The following is a 19,259-nucleotide window of genomic DNA, read 5'->3' on the forward strand; positions in this document are numbered from 1 at the left end:
CGGGACGCCATTTCCCTTAGGGCCCTTCACCGGGTTAGACGGGGAGTTATTAAGGCCCTGGGTACGGTAGTCAGAGAGTTAGGTGGGGTGGTAGTGGCCCATCCCCGCATCACCATAGAGCAGCTGTGGCTTTACCTGGCTGCTGGTCTTCCTCTGTCAGAACAGAGGAACACCATTTTTCTTACAGGACCTGCAGTGGTCTCTGCGTGAGCTGGCGCAGTTAGGGGGGGAGTCGGGGGGCCAAGATAGAGATCTGACCCCCGCTCCGTGGCAGGTTAGGGGCGGAAAACTGGGTGGTGGTTTAGCAACTGCGCGTTCTCCCTTGGGCATCTTTGGGGATGATTGACAGGTTCTCTCCAAGCTTGTGGTGGAAGCGACCTGAGCAGTTGGGGGGAACCTGTCTTTGGGTCCCACACCTTGAAGTCCTCGGGTAGGGGTTAGCCGGCGTGACCCCCCTCATGCAAGTGCATGGCAGGGTCTCAGGTGAGGGAGTGGTCCCTCACCTGGACTAGCATCGAGATACGCCCATATGTTGCCCAGGAATGTTTATTGCTACGTCATTTCCGCCCCGGAAGTATTTGTTTGACCCTGCAGGTCCATTGTTTGGGTCATAGTTAGTTATGTGGTTATGCTAATTTATTTAAATTAAATTATGCTAATTTATGTTAATAAAAATGACCCAGTTTTAAATCCAGCTCTTGTGTCCGTGTCGTTACTCCGTCTCTTCGACAAAAAGAATGTTGCTTTTTGATGGAGAGGGCAGTGAAAAGATTGATTGTTTTCACTGACTGTTATTCTCTATCATACAATTATGGCTATCCCATTTATTGTGCCTTAAAAAAGCTTTAAAACAACTCAAGGAATGTGCATATTAACTTAATAAATTGCTCACCATATCTGTTTTCTAGTGTTTTCTATTTCCCTTTCAGAAGCTGGCAAAAGGAATTTTATTCCAGCAGGGTTATGCATGTATATTAGAGCAGCTATGCAAGTCCTACAAACTTTTGTGACTGATGGACAGGAACTTTGTTCAGATTCCTTTTCATTGCATATCTTCTTGTTCATATGTTTCTATTAGTTCTTCCTAAATAATGTGGGCTATCATGAGTACGTGTAACATACAGGCCTGGATGGATAGATTGCTCTGGATTGCTCTGGATGGATAGATAGCAAATATATATATACTAAATGTCTGTGATTTGAATCTTAATATCGGGATTTAATTAATTAATCAATTTTTAAGCTGCCTTAAAAGCTTCAACAACTCTAAGTGATGTTCAGTAATAAATGAAGACAAATTGGAAAGAAGGGAAAATCAGAGAAGGGAAAATAATAAAATATTAAAAATGTTCATCAGGGAAACAGCACAACAGTCTCATAACCTAAAAACTTTGATTAATTCAAATTTGAGGCAAGGGTACTAATGATCCAGCCCAGGAGCAGTTTTCCTCACTTTTAAAATACATTTAGCATTTTGTCTTCTAAGTCCCTACCTAAAGGCAGCTAGAAAAGTTTTCCTCAAACAACAACAACAACAATAATCCAAATACAGACATCACAAACACACCAGACATCACAGTTGTTGAAAACTGAAATATAATGTTTATTGATATCACTGTACCAGAGTTGAGGAAAAGGAACTGGAAAAAAATCACGAAATATCATGAGCTGGTCATTAAAACTATATGATTATTGATGCAACATGTAACAGTGATATTCATTGTCATTGGGGTACTTTACAAAATACATAAAGAAATTGCAGCTTCCTTCAATAATACCAGCAGAACGGCAAAAAAACTGTGCTACTAGGAACATTGTACATTTTAAGAAGATACTTGATTCATACCTAGGATGCTGGCAGCAACCTGTATCAACCATCAGCACCAATCAATAGCATGTTTCCCTGAAAATAACACCCCGTATTATATTTTTTGAATTCTGAAATAAGCACTTTGTTTTATTGTCATGCACTCAAAAGCCCAATTGGGCTTATTATCATGGAATGTCTTATTTTGGGGGAAGCAGGGTAATATTGGTGATACAATTTTAAATGTTGTTGACTGAATTTCATTTTTAATGAATAAAAGATAATAACAATAACAATAACAACAACAACAACAATAATAATAATAATAATAATAATAATAATAATAATAATGTGAATGAGAGCAAAGAGTCAGCGTTGATGGAGGTCAGCAATAGGAAGCTTCTCAAGGTGAAGCAAACTAACGAACAGTACAGAAAAACTGTAACTCAATGTCGTATGGACAGTTGGTAGAACAAAGCATTGCATGGCCAGTTCTTGGAGAAGATTCAAGGCAAAGTGGATAAAGAAAAGATCTGGCCATGGCTTACAAGTGGAACACTCAAAAAGGAGACAGAAGGACTAATACTGGCGACACAAGAACAGGCCATTAGAACAAATGCTGTCAAAGCCAGAATTGAAAAATCAACAGATGATCCAAAGTGCAGACAGATGAAAATCAACAGATGAAACAATCGATCACATGCTCAGCTGCTGCAAAAAGATTGCACAGACTGACTACCAGCATAGACACGATGCTGTGGCACTGATGATCCATTGGAACTTGTGCCAGAACTACTATTTACCAGTGGCAAAGAACTGGTGGGATCATAAGCCTGAAAAAGTGGTCGAAAATGAGCAAGCAAAACTACTGTGGGACTTCTGACTTCCGACTGACCGAATTCTGAAGCTTAACACACCAGACATCCTGATTGTGGAGAAAAAGAAAGTATGGATCATTGACATCGCAATCCCAGGAGACAGCAAAATTGAGGAGAAGCAGCTAGAGAAATTAGTGAAATACAAAGATCTAGAAGGTGAGAAGGTGAAGACCTTGTGGGACTCTCAAATACAGATGGATCATCATTTGGATGACAACATGCCAGACATCATGTTTGTTTGTTGAGGGTGAAGAGTAGTTTATTGATATTGCTGTACCAGGAGATGCCAGAGTCAAAGTAAAAGAACTGGAAAAAAATTACAAAATATTGCAACCTGGCCATCAAAACTAAAAGGCTTTGGAATAAACATGTAGCCATGATACCGATTGTCATCAGGGCACTTGGTACCATATCCAAGAATTTTACAAAACACATCAAGAAATTGCAGCTTTCTGCAATAACACCAGTGGAACTGCAAAAACCTGCACTTCTCGGAACATATATATTTTAAGAAGATACTTGGTTGATCCCTAGGATGCTGACAGCAACTCATATCAACCATTAGCACCAATCAGTGGTCTTTATGATACATTTTTAATGGTCAGTTGACAGAGTTTCATGTTTAATGAATAAAGTATATACTAATGATATTTTTAATTCAGAAGAATGCAGAAAAGGGAAATAAACGTGAAAATTACAGTCCAATCACTTACCTGCCAACATACAAATTACTTGCAGACATTATTGCAAACCAAATATATGGATATCTAGATTTGCTACCTATAGAACTCTCCAGTAATGATATAGTTATGAGGATATTCTACAAGACTTAGTTGATATGAATGGATGATAAAAGCCTAGGAACAAGTAATTTTCTCTTTTTGTTGTTTTTATGTTAAGGGTTTTTTTTCTTGTTAAAAGCTAAGGTGATTAAGCTAAGATAAGGATTTAGAGATGTATATGAAACAAATAAGGATATATGAAAATTGAAAATTAGCATTGCTAAAGGTCTCTTTGGCCCAAATGTACTAGATGAGGAAAAGTAGTTGATGAGATGTATTAGCTAATGGCATTGCAAATTTAAATAAGGGTGTTGGAAAATTTTATATTTGATTTTTCAGGTGACAAAAGAAAATGAGGCAGCATTTGTGAGAGGATAAATACCAAAGTAAATGGATAATTACAATATTGTAATGCAGACGGAAGGTATATGATATTGGTTTTTTGAATGGAGAATTTTTTTTAAAAAAAATAATTCCGATATTGCAATACCAGGTGATGCACAAGTTGAAGAAAAACTGGAAAAAATAATGAAATGCTGTGATCTGCAAATTGAAGTCGAATGATTGTAGAGGAAGAAATCAATTGTTGTACCAATAGTAGAAGGTTCCCTTGAATCAATGGGTAACCTAGATAAATGGAAATTTTGAACTAATCTGACCTGAATATTTTGACTTTGCAAAAACCATCTTACTCGGAACTGACTATATACTCAGACATTATCTTAACAATTCTTGGGTCCTTGCTTAGGACTTGAACTGTTCACAATTCAAGTTTAATTCATAGTCTCAGACTGTGAATCAAATTGAAAGTTTAATCAATAATAATAATAATAATAATAATAATAATAATAATAACAACAACAACAACAACAACAACAATAATGATAATGTGGTATTTAATCCATGTGGATTTTGTAATAAGATTGCATAAAATATTTCTACTTCTAGCAAATGTGGTTTTAAATAAAATAACTTTTTAGGGTTGCTATGAGCTCAACATCAAGACTATGAGCAAGATCTGTTTTCTTGGTTTAAGGATTTTGGGTATATTTTAGCCAAGGCCCATATCACACAGAATTTTCTCAGTGGAAAACAAATGAGGATATTTAAAATATTTTTGCGGGAAATATTCAAATATTCTTTGGGGGAAAGAATAGATTTGGAAGACATGGGGCTTAAATATAATAAATTATAATAAAGACAGTGATGTGCTTGTTGTCACCAGGGAACTAAAGTGTCAAATTAAATAACTAAAAATAATTTCCCAGCATAAGGGTCTAATTTTCTTCACTTGCTTGATTACTTACCTTTTAGAGGTATGTTATTATGCATGTGCCCATGGAAACAAAATGTGATGATTATATTTCATACCCTGAGGTTTGTCGAAGCAAATATTGCTTTGCTTTACAAAGTTAAGTGGGGAGATTTATAGTGTTTTTTATGATTCTAAAGATATTATTTTGGTATTTTTTCCTGGGTATGCTTCACATGTATGTAATTTTATTCTTTCCAGTTCTCATAAACATTAGGCTGCCGTTTAACAGCTCCTCATTTGAGCCATAGAGGAAAAAAGAGGGCAGTTTGGAGGGATAATAACTGGAAGGAGTTTGATTTATTTGTATGAGGCAAGTAGGAGAAAAATATGGGTTAAGAATAGTTTTTCTAGGAAATTGAAATCATGAGAATTAGTATATGCAATCTGCATACTTCATAAAATATTGCAAATGTTAAATATTCTAAAAGGTCTGAGGATCATCTACATGCAGGGGTGAAATGCTACTGGTTCGGACTGGTTCATGCATACTGGTAGTGGCGGGTGCCAGTGGTACACCAACCTGTAGCTACGGTTAGCTGGCCATGCCCCAGAACTAGTCCCTTGGTTATCGCTCCCTCACTCACTTCTGCCCAGTCTCTGCTGTGCAGTTTGCCTACCTGAAGCACTGTGCTCCTGATGTGCCTGCCAGGTAAGCCTGCAAAGTCATGGTCTACCTAGTTGCCCCTCCTCCCATCCCAGGCTGCCTTCCCTACTCCATTTCCTGTGGCCCACAGTGCCAACATGATTTCCTGGAGCCTTCATGGCGTCCCCATGGCCAGCTTGTGAAGGCAGGTAAGTGGAGGGCCATGTAGAAGACAGGCAAGTGTGTTGGGGCAGCAGGGAAGGGAGGTAGCAGCATACTCTTCGCTGCAGCTCTGCCATGCAGCCTTTCCAGTGGTTCCCCATGCTTGCTTGTCTTCCAAGGTCAGTGTCCAGCCTGACCTGGCCAGTAGGTAGGCGGGCGGCCCTTCGTGGAAATGCAGACACTGACAGGGGCAGCCGTGGTGGCAGTGCTCCCGAAGGGCATGTGGATGTCCCAGGGCTGCTGCATACATGCCCACCCCATTTTTGCAAAGGTAGAGTGCCCTTCCCCTTGCAGGATGATACAAAGAGGGGAGAGGGATGCTGCAAAAAAAGCAGCTTTCCACCCAGGCCAACTCTTTGGGGTTTGGGGCTCCGAAGCAGCACACTGGCTTCTCACCTGGCCACTTGCCTGCTCTCTTTGCAGATTGGCTCAGCCAATCACCAGAACCACTCTGGAAACATGGCCCATGATAGCACTTCCCACTGGAGACTTCCACCCCTCTCACTCCGCTTCTTTATCAACAGTACTTAAACAGAGAGAAGTGACTTGGTCCTATCAGACTCTGAAGATACTAGATATGTGCAGTAATACATACCCTTTCAATTCTCACTATAGTGCCTGCAATCTGGCAAGAGCACATGGCAAGTAACTAAAAATTATGGCTGCTTTGCAGCTTTGATGTCTTCCCCACCCCTTTAAGTCTGTATTGTAAACAATACAAATTTCTTTTCATGTCTTTTAGATAGGAGAGGTTGATTTCCCACTATTTCTTGTTTCCCTGTGTGGGGCTTCTAGAAAATAGCATGCTTTTGAAAGCAGTTTGCAAACAACATGAAGAAGTAAGGTGGATGATAATTTAGAAGCAACTATATACAAAGTTATGATATGGCACAGAGGAGGGTTCCTCCTGGTTTGGATTGGTTCTCTAGAATTGGTAGTAACTTGGCGGCTTGGGTCGCTAGAACCGGCAGCAACCCAGGTCTGCCACACCCACGAGCTGGTTCTCCTGGCAGTGCCATAGGCACTGCTATCTTGATTTTAGGAAATGACGAAGGTCTGCTTAGAGGGAACAGTGAAGGCAATCTGTTTATCTTTGTGTCAGATTTTCTGAGGGGTGAGGGAAGAAGAGGGGGGGTGGAGAGAAGACTACCCACAAAACCGGGACTTTTTAAAAATGCCCCAGGATGCGGAACAAATGATTAAAAATCAAGACTGCCCCGCCAAAAGTGGGATGTCTGGTCACCTTACTCTTAACAGAGGCTTGAACTTGCCTGAAATTGTTCTGATGCCTCTTAGCCTGGCTTGCCTTCTATCCCTTGTTTGATGCTGACTAGAAGTTTTTGGAATCCTGGTTTAGGTTTTGGAGAAAGACTTAACCCTGCTGTTCTGTTTAAGAAAAGTAACAAATCTTCTGTTCCCGGGTCACCCTGACCCGGACCGAAAACCCTTCATTTGCAGTGCTTATGTTTGGTCAATTTGAATACTTTTTTCACTTGGAAAGTAGTCTGAACATTTCTGCACACAATGATATGAAAATTGAACTGAAGAAATTAATCCTTATTGGTTTATTTTGCACATAAATATGCCTCTCCCCCCCCCGTTTTTGTGAATTTTCTTTAGGTTTATTGATAATTATGCCTGCAAAATACATTCTATTTTACTAAAGTTGGTATGGGATTGGTAGCTTGAACATTTCTGAACATAATGATATGAAAATTGAACTGGAAAAATTGATGCATATTGGTTTATTTTGTTGATGAAATGCACGCCCGCCCCCCGTTTTTTTTAAATAGTCTTCAATTTATGGATAGTTTTGCTAGCAAAATACATTCTATTTTACTAAAGTTGGTGTGGGATTGGTAGCTTGAACATTTCTCAACATAATGATATGAAAATTGAACTGGAAAAATTGATGCATATTGGTTTATTTTGCACATAAATGTATGCCTCCCCCCGTGTTCAATTATTTCAATTTATATAAAAAATATGCTGTTAATTTCAAACTTACATACTTTTTTTTAGTAAAATGGATTTGTTTCATAAAATTAGTTCTCTGGCTACAATGTGGTTGATTTTCAAAAGGATATTCCAAATATTTCTAGACAAATATGTATAAACAGTGACAACAATGGCACATAGCAAGGCCGGGGGGATGGCCCTTTTGTGGCAAAAATAAACCAATAAGAACCATTTTTTCCAGTTCATTTATATTTTTCTTATATTCAGAAATGTTCAATTTAGTATATCAAACCTTTTGGGGGGAAATTCCTTAGGGATTTGTAGCCTTAAAAAATAGAAATTGACACGAAATTCAAAAAGGATGGGGGGAGGGGCTTTTTGATCAAAATAAAAATATAAGTCTCAATTTTTCCAGTTCAATTTTCATATCATTATGTTCATAAATGTTCAAACTAGTTTTCCAGTTGAAAAAGTTTTCAAAAAGATCAAATTCAAGTACCTAAAAAAATTATTTTTGGTCCGGTCATATACGAACAGAAACAGACTCGAAGTTATGATTTTTTTTTGCCCAGAAAACAATTAGCCACCACCCCAAAAATATTTTTTGATGATCAGCATTGTTAAATTGAGTAAATGAATGCCTAAGATTTTAAAGAATATTTCGGATTTGGAGCATAAAAAAATAAAAAGTGAAAATGGTTGCAAGCAGCTGAGGGGGGGGGAGGCCTTATTTCTGATGTTAAAAAGCCAATAAGAATCATTTTTTTCAGTTCCTTTATATTTTTCTTATATTCAGAAATGTTCAAGCTACCAATCCCACACCAACTTTAGTAAAATAGAATGCATTTTGCAAGCAAAACTATCCATAAATTGAAAACAATTTCACAAAAACGGGGGGGGCGTGCATTATATCCGCAAAATAAACCAATAAGATTTACTTTTTTCATTTCAATTTTCATATCATTGTGTGCAGAAATGTTCAGACTACTTTCCAAGTGAAAAAAGCTTTCAAAAAGACCAAACATAAGCACTGCAAATGAAGAGTTTTCGGTCCGGGTCAGGGTGACCCGGGAACAGAAGATTTGTAACTTTTTTTGCCCAGCAAAAACTAAGCCCCCCACCCCCCAAAAAAAATTCTCATAGAGAGAACCCCTGAAATGATGAAAAGTCATGAAATTTCAAGTTTCAGATATGCAGGGAAATTTTTTTACAGGGACTCAAACTTGGCTTCGGGTCGCATACGACCCGAACAGAACAGCAGGGTTGTTTAATTCTCCCTAAGCTTGAGACTGCTTTCATCAAACAATAGAGTGATTTAGAAAGAAAAAAGAAAGAGAAAGAGAGACAGAAAAAATAAAAAGAGACATAAAGAAAGAAAGACAGAGAAAGAGGAAAGAAAGAGAAGAGAAAGAAAAAGGAGGGGGAGGGGGGAAGAGAAAACTCTCTTCTACTATTTTTAATTGTTCTGTTATTTATCATGTGTTAAGATTTTATACTCTTCTACACCTAGAGTGATTTTACTGTCTTTCTTTTGCCCAAGGTACCACATATTTTTCAGGGATTTACATGTATTCAATGTCTATAGTCCAGAGCATACATATGTGTGTGTTTATTTTATATATCAGGTTGCATAAGTCCATCTTAATATGCTATTCTTTGTATGTGATGCTTTTTTACACATAGAGAAAGAAGCACTCTTGTGATCTTTGACTTTTAGGTTTGTCAAATATCAGTCATAATACTAATTACTGTTTTGAACAATATGCAGGTTGTATCACTTGAATGGCTACTTTAAATGCAAAATTATGACTGAAACATTTCTGCACCTTTATTGGTTCTCACTGTCAGAAAGTTTCTCCTTAGTTTTAGGTTACTTCTCTCTTTGTTCAGTTTCCATCCATAGCTTCTTGTTTTACCTTCTGGTGCTTTGGAAAATACATTGCCCCCCCTTCTTTCTGGCAGCCCCTTAAAAGCCTGTTACATATCACACTCTTGGGCAAGGCATGTGAGCCATTTCCTCCTTTCAGGGGTCCATGAAAATACATCTATAGTATGTAGATAATAAAGTTGAAAAAAGTGGACAACATTTTGACAGAACTATAGATACATTGAGGCTGTGTGTGGCTTGAACAGGAGGGGCCAGGCAAGGCACCCCTTGGCATGAGTGACATTGAGTTGGCCACACCCACCCAGTGTTATGACCATTAAGCCACACCCACTCAGCCACATGACCATGAAGCCATACCTACCATCACAGGACTATCAAGTCACATGGACAAAATAAGCCATACCCACAGAACCAGTAGTAAAAAAAATTAGAACCCACCCCGATATGGCATGACTCAATTTTGATTTGTTGCTGAATGAGTCTATTTTAGATGCAATTTTATTACAGTTAATATATAGTTATGAGTAAACTGAATCTACAGAATCCAAAATATCTCTGCTCCGTCAGTATCACCCACTTCTTCTGCATCATCTTAAACATTTTGTATGACTTTCCCTTTATTTTCTGAGAACTGATGAAATTATATGGTTACCATCATACCGTTTTATGTGGAAATACATGTGATACATATTCTGTTTTGGCCACTGTATGTCACTGGATGATATGATAATTCTATCCCTGCACTCCCCTGACTCAATATTTGCAATATAAATATTAATTATAATTATTGAATTGCTGTAATTACAGTTATATTAATATTTGATTCAGTTGTGTTTAATATCAATTGTAGTATTAATTATATATATTCAAATTTCTGCAAACAAAGTCTTACAATTAGGTATAGAAGTCTTGACATTGCCCAAATAATACAGCAGCAATATTTGTATTGATCAGATGAAATTAAGCCCTACATGTGCATCAACTCTACAAGTTTCTGGTTGAAAAATCATGGTTTCTGAGTTTGAATATTTAGTATTGATTAAGAAAACACAATCATTTTTTTCTTACTGTTTGAATAATTATACTAGTGTGGGCTAATTTTTTTGATGAAACTCTGAGCTACCAGTTACCACAATTTCTAGAATTTATAGCTCTAAAGATTTTTTTAAAAAAATATTTTTAGCCTGCCATTCAGAATATTTTTAAAATAGAATTTACAATCATGATATATATATATATAAACATGAAAGACTGCAATCAAAGTTTCAACAGAAATAACCTAAATATTTTCATAAAATGCATATCAAATATGCAACATATTTTAATCATTTTTCACATTTGTATAGCCATCCATCTAACATAGTGATTTAATATTGTTAAGTCTGTATATAACCAATGTAAAACTCTGTAAAAGAAAAGATCTTGTAAATACTGTTTAAACTATGAATAAACCTTGGCCGCGTCTGATTGGCTAAGACGCACGGCCGTTTCTTTTAGGCGCGAGCCTTAAAGGTATAAAAAGGGCTGTTTTGACACTGACAGCTCAGATGCGTTCCTTGCTGAAGTCACTTCGAGAGAGCTGAATAAACGGAACCATCTTGTACTCCTTGTCTGAGTCTCATTCATTTCACTGGCGACGAGAGAACGAAGAATCCACGAGTCAAGCATGAATCACCTCCAGATCGGCCGGGCTCCCGACTACTTCGACCCCGAGAAGTCGTCTTGGGACGCCTACATGGCGAAATTTGAAATCTTCCTAGAAGCGGCAGGAATGGGAGAAGCTGAAGACGACAGGAAGCGGGCGATCTTCTTGAACTATTGCGGGACTGAGATTTTTGACCTCGTCCAAACGCTCACCGACCCGCTTCCAGCTAAATCCGTTCCGTGGGACGACCTCCAAGCAAGACTTGCAAACCACTTCAAACCAATGAAGCCTGCCGTAGTCTACAGACATCAATTTTCCAGGATGACCCAGCGTGAGTCTGAGACAATCAATCAATTCGCCACGAGACTTCGCACGGTACTGTCAAAGTGCAAATTTGACAGCCCAGAAGCTCGCCTCACAGACGCTCTAATCTTTGGGATGAAGAATGCGACGGTCCGAAACAAAATCCTGACAGAGGACGACCCAACGCTTCAGTCAGTTATCAAGCTGGCTCAAACAGCCGAAGTAGCTGACGCGGCCGCCAAAGAATTAAAGGAACACGAAAAGAAGGAGACCGTCTCAAAAATCTCCGTTGCTGTTTCCCGCGCCGAAACCACAGATGACCTCAGCCCAGCTGCCACGGACGACGACACCTGTCTCCTGCTGCCATCCGAGCAACCCAGACAACCCAGATACCAACGTCCCTCCAACCCATGCCCCGGTTGCCGAGGAAATCACCCACGACAGCGTTGCCCCTTCAGGGACGCCATTTGCCGCCGCTGCAATCGACGCGGGCACATCGCCGAGGCTTGCAGAGCGCCCCTTCCAGAGGAGTCCTTCTCTACACCCCGCCAACAACGTTTCAACAACCAGGCACAACAACCGCGGGACAACAAATTTTCCAGAGGCTTCAATCGCAGAAACGACTCTACCGCTAACCGTGACTACGCACGAGGTAAAGCACAAACTTACGTAAATTGCGCAACTGCTAAAGGAGGGAACAAGATTATCATCTCGCTACTTTTAAATAACAAACCCTGTAACCTAGAATTAGACACAGGCTCTAAGCATTCTATTATGCCTTGGGACAAATTCAAAATGTATATGCCAAATTTTCTTAAAACTGACTTTGTTAACTCAACTTTAATAATAAGGGATTTTCAAGGTAATATCATACCTGTTTTGGGGAAAGTAGATGTGCCTGTAAAATTTAAAAATTGTGAATATTTTCTTCCTCTGATTGTGGTTGAGGGAGCCAAACACTCCCTCCTGGGGTTAACATGGATGTCTCCTTTGGGTATTGAAATACTGGGTCTTTGTCATGTAAATGCTGAACCTGATATTCCTAACTTTATCCAAGAATTTCCTGAGGTTTTCAGCCCTACTTTGGGCACCTATAATGGGGCCCCTATCTCCTTCTCTCTAGATCCCAAGGTACCCCCAGTCAGACTTAAGCCTCGCAGGGTACCCCTACCGCTATTGCCTAAACTAGACATCCAATTGGACAAACTGATTGCCCAGGGCATCTTAGTCCCTGTAGAACAAGGGCCATGGGAAACCCCCATAGTCACCCCAGTTAAACCTGATGGCTCCTTAAGGGTCTGTGCAGACTACAAAGCCACTGACTACAAAGCCAGGTATGAGCCCTTCAACACCATCCATACCCGATCCCAGTAGTCCAACAATTGCTACATTCCTTGGGGGAAGGGAGAGTATTTTCAAAAATCGACCTGGCGCAAGCGTACCAACAGCTTCCGGTCGATGAGGCCACATCCCTGGCCCAGACCATAGTGACCCATAGGGGTGCTTTCAGGTGCACCCGCCTGCAATTCGGGGTCAGTACCGCCCCAGGTATTTTCCAAAGTTTCATGGAACGATTATTAGCAGGTATAAAAGGAACCTCCCCATATTTTGACGATATATTTATATCAGGAAAAAACCAAGCAGAATTAAACATGCGCATCAGAGAAGTGTTGGCTAGACTTCAAGCTAAGGGGTTAAAAGTAAAACCAGACAAATGTGTGTGGGGAGCCAATAGCATAGAATTTCTGGGCTATAGAATAGACAGTGAGGGAATACACCCCACAGCAGATAAATTAGAGGCCATAACCAAAGCACCCGAGCCAAATAATAAGACAGAACTCCAAGCATTTCTGGGCCTCCTTAATTTTTATTCTGTCTTTCTGAAACAGAAGGCAACGGCAGCAGAACCGCTACACCGACTGCTGCAGAAGGGAGTTCCCTGGACCTGGGGCACAATGGAGCGCGAAGCTTTTCATAAAATAAAACAGTTATTGACCTCTAAAAGCGTAGTGGTTCAATATAGCTCAACTTTGCCCATAAGGCTCACGTGCGATGCTTCGGCGTATGGGGTTGGCGGGGTATTAGCTCACATAATGCCAAACAATACAGAGGCCCCCATCGCCTTCTTTTCTAAAACATTGTCCATGGCAGAGAGAAATTACAGCCAATTAGACAAAGAGGCATTGGCCCTAGTCTCTAGCGTTAAGAAATTCCATTACTATCTCTGTGGGAGGAATTTTGAACTAATAACAGATCACAAACCCCTGCTTGGTCTTCTAGCTGCCAATAAACCAACTCCTCCCTTCATGTCCCCTAGATTAATAAGATGGGCTCTATTCCTGTCAGGATACCAATACCAACTAACACATAAGGGGGGAAAATCAATAAACCATGCTGACGGTTTAAGTAGATGCCCCATGCCCGAGTTAGTCTCAGATCCAACCCCCACAGAGGATGTTTTACTAATTGACCTTGAGGAAAACTGCCTGACCACTGCCAAAGAGGTGGCTGAGCACACTAAGAAGGATTCACTATTGTTAAAAGTAATCAATTGTATTCAAAAAGGATGGTTGGGAGACTCTGAGGAAACTGGGCTGTCAGAATTTAAATCTAAAAGGTTGGAATTATCCTACTTGAAGGGATGCGTGTTATGGGGTGACAGGGTGGTCATCCCCAATACCTTAAAACAGAAGGTACTAAGTATGTTGCATGCAGGCCACCCAGGCATTGTTAGAATGAAGGGTTTAGCCAGGGGTTACTTGTGGTGGCCAGGTTTAGATAGGGACATTGAGCAATGGGTAGCAAACTGTGACCCTTGCCAGGAGTCACGACCCAATCCCCCGAAAACAACACCTCTGGAATGGGAAAGACCCACTGGGCCATGGTCCCGCATTCATATTGACTTCGCAGGGCCTATTGGAACTCAAAACTTTTTAATTGTGGTAGACGCTTTCTCCAGATGGGTGGAAATCATTGCTATGCAAAACATTACTACTTGTGCCACCATTAAGGCATTATACCATTTGTTTGCCACACATGGGTGCCCAGACATCCTAGTTTCAGATAACGGGCCACAATTGACTGCCAGACAATTTGAGTGTTTTTTAAGCAACTTAGGGGTCAGACACGCACTCACATCCCCTTACTCGCCATGGGTTAATGGCCTTGCAGAACGTTATGTACGTGTGGCCAAAGAAGCCTTGCGCAGGGCAGGCCCAGGGGAAATACAACACAAATTAGATCAATTTCTACTAATGCAGCATATCACCCCAAATTCCATCACAAACAAAAGCCCAGCAGAGATTTTAATGGGTCGAAAAATAAGGTCCCCCCTGGACAGGTTGCACCCTCGTTATTGTACTCAAAATGTAAATGATGAAACATGTATAGCACCTGAAAGAAATATGTACCTAGGGCAACTTGTTTTTGCTAGAAATTTTGATGGGGGGTTGAGTTGGCTGAAAGGAAAAATAATGCAACAAACAGCCCCAAAATCTTATGTGGTACAATTGGAAGATGGCCGCACATGGAGGCGGCACATCGATCATTTAAGGGGGCGCATAACACCAAATGAAGAGCCGGCCGCTAACGGAAATTCTTCCCCCCAAGCAGACATTAATTCGCAACTCGAACTTTTGGAATTACAAAAGGACTTACCACGGCCAGATGCATCCTCCAGCGACGCCGAGCCTTCCTCCTCTTCTGGGCACGGTGCGCCATCAGCATACTTGTCTCCGCAGGCCAGAGCCCCAACTTGGGCCCAGCCGCGGACAGGAGACAACTGCGAGCCAACCTCCACCATAGACATACCAGCCGGTAATGATCTGCGCAGGTCTGAGCGCACGTCACGCCGGCCCAATCGATTGGAGGACTACGTCACTTGGCTCACTGATTGACAGTTTGACTCAACTAATGAGGGAGGGGTGTTAAGTCTGTATATAACCAATGTAAAACTCTGTAAAAGAAAAGATCTTGTAAATACTGTTTAAACTATGAATAAACCTTGGCCGCGTCTGATTGGCTAAGACGCACGGCCGTTTCTTTTAGGCGCGAGCCTTAAAGGTATAAAAAGGGCTGTTTTGACACTGACAGCTCAGATGCGTTCCTTGCTGAAGTCACTTCGAGAGAGCTGAATAAACGGAACCATCTTGTACTCCTTGTCTGAGTCTCATTCATTTCAAATATAATGCAATAAGTATCTTTTACTCATATTACAAGATGAATATAGAAATAAACATAGAGGCAATTAGACAAAAAGTGAAGTGAGTTACCATCATATTACTTCTATTGCACAGAAATCAGAGTCACTTTCTGTATGATATCCTAACTCCAGGAGAGAAGGCGTCAGTGTGTTTTAGATAAAGTACTATTTACATATTCATTCAAGATAATAGCAGCTATATCTAGAAATAAAGATTACTGCATACCTGCATCTTTTATCCACTTACTTTCATTTTGCTAGTCTTAATTTGTCTTAATTAATTATTTTAGACTTTATCATTTTTTAAGCGGAGTTTCCCAAGATGGTTGATTTTCATTTGCAGATATTATTGTCCCAAGACACAAAAGGTGTTGCAGATTATAAAAGGATACCAGCACTTTGAAATTATTAGGAACCAGATATGAACATAGAATGTGTTTCTGAATATCGCTCTACTAAAGTTACGGCATACTCTTAACAACAAGCAAAAGAAATATTTCTGTCCGCACAGCTTTTCTGATTACTGGAGACAATACTGAGCAAGTTGGAAAATTGCATAAGCCACCAATTTAATTTGTGTGTATGTATAAAAAAGATGCATCTCATATGAAAAATAAGAAACCATTTAATATGATTTAATATGAAACTTTTCATCTAAAAAAAGTTTTTGATTGTGTTAGCAAATCATCTGTGGTTGCATATCATTTAAACACAGTGGGTTTTTTCTTCTTTTTCCATGGTACACTGACAGATGATGGCTATTTAGTAATGAATTGTGAATATGCTTCTTTGGAATGTACATGAAATGAAAGCTTCAGTAAAACTGACAAGATAATAGCTAGCATGCTGAGCTGAAGTTGGTGGTTATATTATGGATGGAAAAATTAGCTCATTATAACTTGGTCCAACTGCATTTAAAACTGTACTTACCTTATGGAGGCAGCTGATGAAAAAATTGATTACACTGGACTTCTGTACAGGTCTACTTGCAATCTTAGGTATTTCATCAATTGCCATTTAACAAATGGCTTAGTAATTAATAGTTAGCAACAATTAAATCCATAGGTTGTATCAGTATATCAAGCAATCAAGCAATCAGAATAGAGCTTGAAGGGACTTCGGAGGTTTTGTAGCCCAACTCCCTGCTCAAGGAGGAGACCGTATACCATTTCAGATTGGTGACTGTCCAGTCTTTTGTTTAAAACATCCACTGATGAAGCACCTACAACTTCTGAAGGCAAGCTGCTCCACTGGTTAATTTTTGTCATGGTTAGAAAGTTTCTTCTTAATTCCAGATTGCTTCTCTCCTGGATTTATTTCCATCGATTATTTCTTGCCTTGCCTTCTGGTGCTTCTGAAAATAAGTTGACCCTCTCTTTTTTATGGCAACCCCTCAAATACTAGAATACTGCTATCATGTCACCTGTCGGCCTTCTTTTCTCTACAATATCCACAACCAATTGATAATATCCAGTTATACATCTCCAATTAAGGCCATGTAGTATATGAGTTGCCTGTTGAGATCTGAATGTGTGTGTGAAGAGGGAAACTGGCTCGGGCTTAACCATGGCAAAATAGAATAAAATATTGATTCAAAATCATTCTGATCCTAGGGCATTAGAACATCTAGAACATTCATTTTAATTGGATTTGGTCAGAGCAGGCTGAATGCTAGAAAAATAGATGAAGGGTCTGTCCTGGAGGATCATTACCAAACTCTGCATCACTTCTTGCCTTATCTTGAAACTCATACAGCTGTCAACATATTACTGTAGTTTACTTTACATGGTATTGCTCCAGATTCAGCTATTTCGGCTGATATAAAATGCAGTATGCCCAATGCTTCTTGCTTAGTCTCATTACTCTCACTTTATAGTGCAACCTCAAGACTTGCAATGGTTACCAGTATATTTCAGAGTAGAAGTCAAACCTAAGGTTTGGTGTCTATGTAATTCAGAAATAGTCTATAGATGCTGACTGCCCAACCAGATAGCCAGAAGACATCTGTTGAAGGCTCCTATTACCATGAAATATGACAGTGGGAGATTTGATACTTCCTCCTCTGGAATCCATTTAACACCCAATTTTCCTAACCTTGTTAGCTTACTTCAAATATTTTTGGATTTGCTAGTAAAATTATTGGTTCCACGATGCTTCTATTATTTTTGATTATTTTTATTAATCATTATTATATTGTATTATTTTTATAATATGTGTTGCTTTAGAGTCCATACTAATTATGACATAATGAATTATCTGCTCATGCATATTACTTCAGTCTAATGGTAGTTGATTTATTGTCTTCAATAAAAGTTTGACATTACAACAGGTGTTACCTGTGGTAAGGATGGCCTATTTATCTGACAATTTTTCCCTACAAAAAAATTAATAGGAAGTCACTAATAGGAAGAATTTCAGGAAGTCATTATTACCCTAGTCACCTCATAGCTTGGCTACTGCATCTTGGCTACTGCTACATAGGACTGCCTACTAAGACTATCCAGAAACAACAGCGAGTTCAGAATTATTATTATTATTATTATTATTATTATTATTATTATTATTATTATTATTATTATTATTTATTGGATTTGTATGCCGCCCCTCTCCGCAGACTCGGGGCGGCTAACAACAGTGGTAAAACAACATGAACAATCCAATTAATAAAAACAACTAAAAAACCCTTATTATAAAAAACCAAACATACACACAAACATACCATGCATAACTTGTAATAGCCTAGGGGGAAAGGATAACTTAACTCTCCCATGTCTGGCGACAAAGGTGAGTCTTAAGTAATTTGCAAAAGACAAGGAGGGTGGGGCCGTTCTAATCTCTGGGGGGAGTTGGTTCCAGAGGGCCAGGGCCGCCACAGAGAAGGCTCTTCCCCTGGGGCCCACCAAATGACATTGTTTGGTTGACGGGACCTGGAGAAGGCCAACTCTGTGGGACCTTATTGGCTGCTGGGATTTGTGCGGTAGAAGATCGGCAGCCAGTGCAGGCCGCGGAGTGTTGCAGAAACGTGGGCGAATCTCTGAAGTCCCACAATGGCTCTCACGGCCGCATTCTGCACGATCTGAAGTGTCCAAACACTTTTCAAAGGTAGCCCCATGTAGTGAGCATTGCAGTAATTGAACCTCGAGGTGATGAGGGCATGAGTGACTGTGAGCAGTGACTCCCTGTCCAAATAGGGCCGCAACTGGTGCACCAGGCGAACCTGGGCAAACGCCCCCCTCGCTACATCCGAAAGATGATGTTCCAATGTCAGCTGTGGATCGAGGAGGATGCCCAAGTTGCGGACCCTCTCTGAGGGGGTCAATAGTCCCCCCCCCAGGGTAATGGACGGACAGATGGAATTGTCCTTGGGAGGCAAGACCCACAGCCACTCCATCTTGTCTGGGTTGAGTTTGAGTTTGCTGACACCCATCCAGGCCCCAACAGCCTCCAGGCACTGGCACATCACTTCCACTGCTTCGTTGACTGTACATGGGTTGGAGATGTATAGCTGGGTATCATTGGCATATTGATGATACCTCACCCCATGCCCTTGGATGATCTCACCCAGCGGTTTCATGTAGATATTAAATAGCAGCGGGGAGAGGACCGACCCCTGAGGCACCCCACAAGGGAAAGACCTAGAGGTCGACCTCTGACCCCCCCCTAACACCGACTGAGA

The sequence above is a fragment of the Erythrolamprus reginae genome, chromosome 4 (assembly GCF_031021105.1).
Source record: "Erythrolamprus reginae isolate rEryReg1 chromosome 4, rEryReg1.hap1, whole genome shotgun sequence".
Taxonomy (NCBI): domain Eukaryota; kingdom Metazoa; phylum Chordata; class Lepidosauria; order Squamata; family Dipsadidae; genus Erythrolamprus; species Erythrolamprus reginae.